This window comes from Anomalospiza imberbis, chromosome 22, assembly GCF_031753505.1.
Source record: "Anomalospiza imberbis isolate Cuckoo-Finch-1a 21T00152 chromosome 22, ASM3175350v1, whole genome shotgun sequence".
Classification (NCBI taxonomy): Eukaryota; Metazoa; Chordata; class Aves; order Passeriformes; family Viduidae; genus Anomalospiza; species Anomalospiza imberbis.
This window is the reverse complement of record NC_089702.1, coordinates 6,398,105-6,405,692: the sequence shown is the minus strand read 5'-3', so window position 1 is coordinate 6,405,692 and position 7,588 is coordinate 6,398,105. Positions and strand designations below refer to the sequence as shown.

At 54.6% G+C, this 7,588-nt stretch overlaps 2 long non-coding RNA genes across 2 annotated transcripts; one reads left to right on the top strand and one right to left on the bottom strand.

Annotated features, from left to right (window-relative positions):
* Positions 1-634: 634 nt before the first annotated feature.
* On the top strand, positions 635-1,735 carry LOC137486860 (uncharacterized). Its single transcript, XR_011005797.1, has 2 exons — positions 635-930; positions 1,438-1,735. It is a non-coding gene; the product is annotated as an uncharacterized lncRNA (long non-coding RNA).
* Positions 1,178-4,332, bottom strand: LOC137486861 (uncharacterized). Its single transcript, XR_011005798.1, has 2 exons — positions 3,207-4,332; positions 1,178-1,660 (listed from the first exon to the last, which is right to left on the bottom strand). It is a non-coding gene; the product is annotated as an uncharacterized lncRNA (long non-coding RNA).
* Between the last annotated feature and the right edge of the window lie 3,256 nt (positions 4,333-7,588).

The window sequence follows — 7,588 nt, the reverse complement described above, 5'->3', positions numbered from 1 at the left end:
TTATGGAAAACTTCAGTATTCCAATAGACTCACAGATTTTCAAAATGAGAAATGGATATAGAGGGAGAATTTTTAGGTTACGTAGGATGGAGTAGTTCTTTGGAAACGTTGGAAATGTTGGGAATACAGGATGCACTGCAGTAGCACCCGGAAGTTTGATTATCCAAATATCAAGGATAAAAGAATGGATCTCACTGCTTGCATTACAGCAGCCCACAGACTGCTGATTGGAATCGGGGAGGAAGAATAACATGGATGAAAAATCAGACCGTGCCTCAAAGACAGTGTAAAGCCTCAGCCTCTGTGCCCATGCTGGCTCCGTGAGAGCTCCATGTGCCAGAGGGATCTGCTGTGGGATTAGTGTCCAAATGAGGCCGTGCCAGAACGTGAGGCACCTCACAGAGCCACGGGATGGGCCATGAGGAGGAAGAGGGCAGCACTTAGGAGCTGCTGCCTTGCCTTAATTAATTGTGTATGAGGTTTCTGGTGTTTAATTTAGGGTGTTACAAACATCCTCCTGGGCCATGACATCTCCAGCACAGGGACCCACCTCGGGAGATGCTGTCTGGGCAAGCGCACGAGCAGGGAATGTGTCACAGAATCACGGAATGCGTTGGAAGGGACCCACCTGGCTGCAGAGAGCTGGCAGCGACAGCGCTGTGATCTCATTCCTGGGGTGCAGCTGAGGGCTCTGAGCTCTGATCTCATTCCCCAGTTGCAGCTGAGGGCTCTGAGCTCAGCACTGATCTAAAATGGGGTTTCTGCTGCTTTGGTGAGAGGTGGTGAATTGCAGGTTGGTAAGTCAATGAAACAGGAACAATTCTCCTCCAGGAAACAACCCCAGGTGTAATTATTAATCTGTTGGTAGTGCCTCTTGCTTTCCAGGGATATCTGCAGTCACTCTTGGAGCTGCAGAATGGAATCACTCTGGTAGGTTTATCCCAGAGGGGAGAATCCAAAGAAACGTTTTCTGTCTTCATCCCTCCCTTTCTGAGTCTCACTCAGGGCATTGCAGCATTTCCCGAGGAGCCAGCACTGACTCCCAGTGTTGGGGCTCCTGAGCTTTCCATAGCCCAGGCCCAGCACCAGCAGACAGGGTGAGGCAGCAGCTGAAGAGAGCCCCAGAAAAGCCTGGGACACCCTCATGGCATTTTTTTTGGTTTTGAGGTCCCCACCCAATCCGTAAACTCCAAGTGACCCCTCCCAACAGCACTACCGGTTTGTTTAATCAGTGATTAAACTGGAATTTTATTTCCATTTCCAAACATACTCTGTCAGTCTGTACATTCCCTTTTTGCTTTGTGATAAAACCAAGGTAACAGAAAAACACCATCATGGAACTTGTGTGGCATAGCTTTGCTAAGGCAGGGCTGCACACCTGTGGTTCTGATGGCACAGCCTGAGCTCTTCCCTGAGCTCTCCCCTTTCTGTCTGCAGGTAACTTTAGCCAGGAGCTGCTCTCCGAGACTCTTTTATTCCTGGACAGTTGGAGCTGCTGCTTCTTCTTGGGTTACAGAATCCTTTCTTCCTCATCCTTGGGGACTGGGAGAGACATTGGATCCACCTGCAGAACACGACTGATTCCTTCCCACCCGTGTCAGGTTATTGCAGAGGCCACAGATGAACAGGATGGATGGATTCCCTGCAGGATGTGTGTTCCCTGTGGCACAGAGGCAGAACTGCCGAGCCCACTCCTGGCAGCTCCTGGCTGTCCTTGGCATCCCGGCTGGAGGAGCAGGAAAATCTGAGCTCCGGTCCTCAGCAAGGGAGCATCTCACAGCCACTCATCCAGTGGTTTTGGACCTTCCTAATTAGCCCTCAGACATGACTCCGGCAGGCAGCGTTGGGAATTCAGGAAGCACCATTCCCACTTTACAAGGGTGAAGTGAGGAACAGGAATCCAAAACTGCTGTTGAGTAACCTGAGCTGGGATTACCGTCCTGGGACCTGCCCTGCCCCCGGGGCACTGTGTGCTCCTTTTTAGCCAAGACTGTCATGCTTGGATTTAAATGCCCTTGGGAAGAGGAATGCGAGATAGAGGAAGAAGGGAGAGCAGGCTTTGCCAAGATGGTTGGTAACAACATCCAAACAACTCACCAGCTTTTCCTTATTGATGGTGTGGGAACTGCTGTGCCCAGATGAACAAATGAATGCCATTAATGTCATTTATCCATCTCTTTTCTGGTGCTTATCGGGACACTGTGAAGCCCTTTGGACTTTTTTGCCTTTTGACTTAACTGCCTTTGAGGCACAAGTGCAGCCCTGAGGGACGGTCCCAGCACAGCTCCTGGCCAAGCAGGATGTTCCTGGTGTCTCCAGGGCCTTTTGCTGAGCCGAGGCGTTTGGAGGAGTTAAGCATTAACTCCTGGCCAGCTCCATCTGTCCAAGGTCCAGGAGGAGCCACGCTGGGTCAGCCGTGCAGCTGCATTTCCTGCTCCTGCCCTTTCCGGGTGATTCACTCGCTCCTCCTCCCTGCCAGGAAGTCTTCACCTGGATGGAGCGGTGAGAAGTGGGACAGGGACACCTGAGCTCTCCTGAATGGACCTCTGGAGATCAGCTCCTGATGGCTGGATGCCCTGGAGGGTTTCCTGGCTGGAATTCAGTGTAGCAAGAAGAAAATCCTGGGTACCAAAAGACTCGCCTGAGCTACAGAAAAATCCCCCTACACTGTGTTAGCCAAGCTGGTGCTCCACAGCAGGTCCCTGCTCCTGGCAGGCAGCTGTGAACCCATGTGAGCCTGTTGTTGTCCTGCTGCCCCCTGCATGGGTTTTTATTTGATCATGTTAAGTAAAAGGGTAAAACCTTTTCCCTGTGGCCATTTGAAGAGTGTGGCCCAGCAGCAGGGCAGGAGGCAGATGGGAAGAGCTGGTTTATTTGAAATTATAGCACAGTTTCTACACTCCAGCCCCGCCAAGGCTTTGGGTGTAGCCAGTCTGCCACAGGAGATGGATTGCTCAGGGCTGGCTGCCCCTGGAGCTGGAGCTCCATGGGTTTGCCTGGCATGTTGGGATCAGACCTCATGATGCTCTGAGCTGCCCAAGGCTCCTCTCCCACAGCGGGACTCGGTTTTGTCTGGAAAAGCCAATCAGTTACTTCAGCACCGATGGAAGTTTGTGAAAATACAATGGCACAACCTCTGCTGAGCTCAGGCCCAGAAGCAGAGCCAAGAGTCTCTCTGGCTTTGGATAAAACTTTGTTGTGGTTACCGGCATCATGGGATCATGTGATGGCAGCTGATCTCTCCAAACCTCCGAAGTTCTCACTCCAGGCCTCTTCTGCTGCATAAAAACACCCTGAGTGCTCAAAACATCTTCTCCCTGCTCGGGTAATCATTTATTGATAGCAGAATTATCAGCCAAGTGTTGTTGAGTAAACTGCCACTGCTGGTGTTTCTGATGCTGCCAAGGCCTTTTCCCAGCCCTCTTCCCAGCCTGCCAGCCCAGCCACAAACCTTCAGCACCCTCAGCTGAAGGGATTTCTAAACAGACACAGTTTTCCCCTCCAGCCCAAGGACATGCTTTGGCCTGCTCAGCACAACATGTCACATCTGTTGATTCTTCAAGTTTGGGTTCTCAGCCCAGGGAATTTAGGAATCAGGTCTAAGCTGGACTCTGAGCCCCTTTGAACCATGCTGATGGAGAAATGCATGTCTGAAAATGACTTTAAAGGAACTCTAGGGAGAGAGAAGAGCAGGAACCTGTCGGCCCGGAGCTGCTGCCCCCTCCAAGATCTCTCCCCTGTGAGGAGCACAGCCCTGGATTTTCTGGGACCTTCTTCCCGCAGGATAACGCAGGGTAAGGACAGGCAGAGTCAGCTCTGCCACAGGGCTGGTCCTCTGGAGAGATGAAAGGGAGGTGGTTTGGTGGCCAAATGAAAGTCGTGGCTTTAAGGGAGAATTAAAACCAGATGTTTCCAGCAGCTGCTGAGCCCAGCCTTTTGTGTCAGAGCTACCAAGGAGGCCTTGGCAGCATCTGCACCGCTCCGTGCTGGGAACACCCTGAAATCCTGCAGGCTCTGCCACGGTGCTGGAGGCTCCCTGGCTCTCTGGGAGGAGGCAACAGGAGCTGAGGCAGAGATAGTGAAGCCAGCTCAACATTTGTTCCGTGTCTAAAAATATTTATTCCTTGCTGATAGTGGGGATGGCAGCAGAGGTGTGGTAAGCAAATTTAGCACCTTTGGACAAAACACTGGGGCCAAGAGGTGGTTGAGCCACGTTGGCATCAGCTGTGCAGGCACAGGGCAAGATGTGGGGATGAGGGACAGAACATCACCCCTGAGCCAGGGACTGGCCTTGGACCCCTTGGACAGGTTGGTGCCCAGGTAACCGACAGCTGAATCTGCTGTGCAGGGAGCTCCTCAGAGCCAGGGGCAATAAACAATCCCTGCCTTTCTTCTGGTGTTTGTATTCAGCTGGGACAGAAGTGAACACCCGTTCCAGAGTGGATGTAACACACTGAAACACCAGGAAAAGGGAAGGTGACTCCTTGTTTCAGCACAGTTGTGGAGGGAGCAGCACTTTGCACTGCGAGGGAGAGCCCAGGCCTCGGGGCTGCCAGTGGGAAGTCCCAGCTCACACCCAGGAGCCATAAATCTCTCCCAGCACTGCTCCTACTTCTCCTTGTGGTTTTAACATTCACTCCTGGCTTCCTAAGGCCAAATTCCTGGTGCCCTCTGCTCTACCCCGAGGTGGAGTTTCCTCTTGCGAAAGCAGCGGGTGTCCTGTTGGCTCTGAGGGCTGGGAAAGGCTCTGCTCGCTGTTCAGGCCTCTGTGTCGTGGTCCTCATCTTCCTCCTGCCCCGTCCTGAGTGTTGGGATGCTCCTGCTCTAGAGGAGCAGGGGAGATGCCCTTGAATCCAGCTGGATCCCTTCTGCCGGGGAATGAGGAATAAATCCATAAGGTATGCCTGAAGCAAGGAAAAGTCAATAGAGCAGAGGGAGGTTGGTGACAGGAAATCCCAGTTTTTACTGGCATCGGCTCACATCAGATAATCTGACTATAACAAGACAGAAATGGCTCCATATTCTGATTCCATGGAGCTGGGTGAGGGACTGCTGTAGGAAAGGAGCTTCTTGCCTCGCCCTTTGCTTGTTCTCAGACTGGGATGTCTCATGTGTGTGTCCACCAGCTCACTCTGGAACACCCTGGGCAGCAGGAACAATTGTTTCTGCTGAAATTCCAAACCCAGCTGCCGGGAGAAGGCTTTGGGAGCTCCTGGGCTGCCCTGATGGGGCTCAAGGGGAACTGCCCGTGCCTCAGTCACAGCTGGTGACTCACAGGAAAGAACCTGCCTGGGTATAAATAGAGAACTGGTTGTTTCACCTCCCAGCAGGTGACAACAGGACCTGCTCGTGTCCCGGCTTGAGCGGTGTCACTCCTGCGTTTCTCCCTTGGCTGACACGGAATTGTTGTCACCCAGCAGGAATTCTTTTCTCACTCTATGGACCAGGCCTGGTTTTCCACCCCAGCCAGAGAGGCTGGGAGTGTTCCCGAGCTGGAAGTGTCCTGGTGACACTGAGCCTTTACCAGCCGAGCGTTTCCATGGAATGGACAGAAGCAACTGCTGGGAAATGCTCTAATCTGAGCATTAGTGGTAATTTACATCCCAGCAAAGCCTGGGTCCAGGAGTCCTCAGCTCCTGGGGGACCTGAGGTGCTCAGCAGGTCTGGAAACGGGGCTAGGAAGCGTTCCATGCTGCGATCCCTCCGTGGCTTTGGGAGCTCCATTTGGGCACATTCAAAATTAAGGAGCAGCTTTGGAGCTCAGGAGGTTTGTGAGCAGAGGGTGATGCTTACCCTTCCCAGGGGTGTGAGCATTAAGGAGCTAATGGTTGCAAAGTGCTTTGGAGAGGACAAGTGCTCAGTCTGATGGCTTCTTATCGGGGAAGGGGATGAGGAGGAAGAAGTTCTCACTCTCGAGGGACCTATGAGGTCTCACTACATCATAGAATCAGGGAATATCCTGAACTGGAAGGGCCCCACAAGGATCATCAGTCCGGCTCCTGGCCCTGCACAGACACCCCAACAATCCCACCCTGTGCCTCAGAGCGTTGTTCACGTGCTCCTGGAGCTCTGGCAGCCTTGGGGGGCTGCGGCCATTCCTGGGGAGCCTTTTCAGTGCCCGACACCCCTCAGGGGGAAGAACCTTTCCTGACATCCAACCTAACCCTCCCCTGACACAGCTCCAGCTGCTCCCTTGGCTCCTGTCCCTGGTCCCAGGGAGCAGGGGCCAGGGCCTGATGTGACAAACACTGATCTGACAGGGGGCTGCTCCCGTGCCGTCCCTGCGGACTGAGGTCGGGCAGCTCTCGGCAGCGAGAGGATTCCAAAATACATTCTGCAGCGCGTGAACGGTCCCCTCCCATTTCTCCTGCTCCAGCTTCATTGTTTGACCTGTGTTTCTTTTTCTTTCACTCCTCCATGTCTTGGAGCTGCTACCCACGGAACAGCCAAGGGCCTGCCAGCTGGGCTGTGTTTGCTGGGCAGCTTGTGCTCCGTGTCTAATCTCCTCAATGGACCCTGATTATTCCCTGGCTCCAACTTATCCACACGGATCTGCCCAGCCCTAATTGCAGGTGATGGCGTTGCTGGGGTCCCTCACAGGGCACGGATTCGTGGCAGGGGACCTGAGGGCTGGAATCTCCATCCTCCACCCACACCGGAGTGTTTTAATTCTCTTACCAAAACCAACAACTTACACCTCAACGCGCTGTAAGAAATTCTGTGGATGTTTCTCTGAAGCAAAGTGGTTTCAAGGCGCCTTTTCCTGGCAGGAATCCCCTCAGAGCATCATTCCTGCCGCTCCCCGAGTGGGTCTGCGGGGGACACCCAAGTGGGGGCGTAGGACAGGATTTCGGGATCTCAGGACTTTCAGCAGGACAGTTTGGGCCCTGCTCAGCCCTTGTGATGGCTGAGCTCAGGTGTGTAACCCCGCAGCAGGAGCGTTACCTGGGCAAGGCACAGGACGGACAATTTGGGCTCCAGTGGACTCCGCCAAGCCCTTCCCCAAAAGAAGAGCCAAAGCCAGGCCTGACTCCTCCAGGACAGCGCCGTGGGGTCGTGCCCTGTCTGGAGGAAATCCTGATCCTGCGACATCCCCACGGCAGTCACGGCCCCTTCCCAGCACTTCCCCAGCCGTTCCTGGCCGGGGCGAGCCCTGGCAGCCGCTCGGGCCCCTTGCCCACCTGCGGCCGGGGTCGCGGGAGGGTGGACAGGCTCGATGGGGGACACCGCGAGGGACGATCCCTCGGCGCCCCCGGCAAGCGGCACCCGCGGGATCGCCGCCCCGCTCCGCAGTGTCCCCGCGGGCCCGAAAACGGGGAAAACCGGGGGAAAAAAGGGGCCGTGGCGGGCGGTGGGGCCGGAGCGGGGCCTGACGGCGCGGCTGCATGGGTTTGTAGGAAGCACAGAGGATTATGAGCTCTTTAATTAGGAACGAACAAACAAACAAACGAAAATCAGCCAAGCAATCCCCCCCTCACCAAAAACCCCAAACCCGAGAATTCCCCACACGGCGGCTCAGGGCCCGTCCACTCCCTGCGCGGGGGGCGCCGCCTCCCCCGCGCGGCGCCGCAGCCGCTGCGCCCTCTGG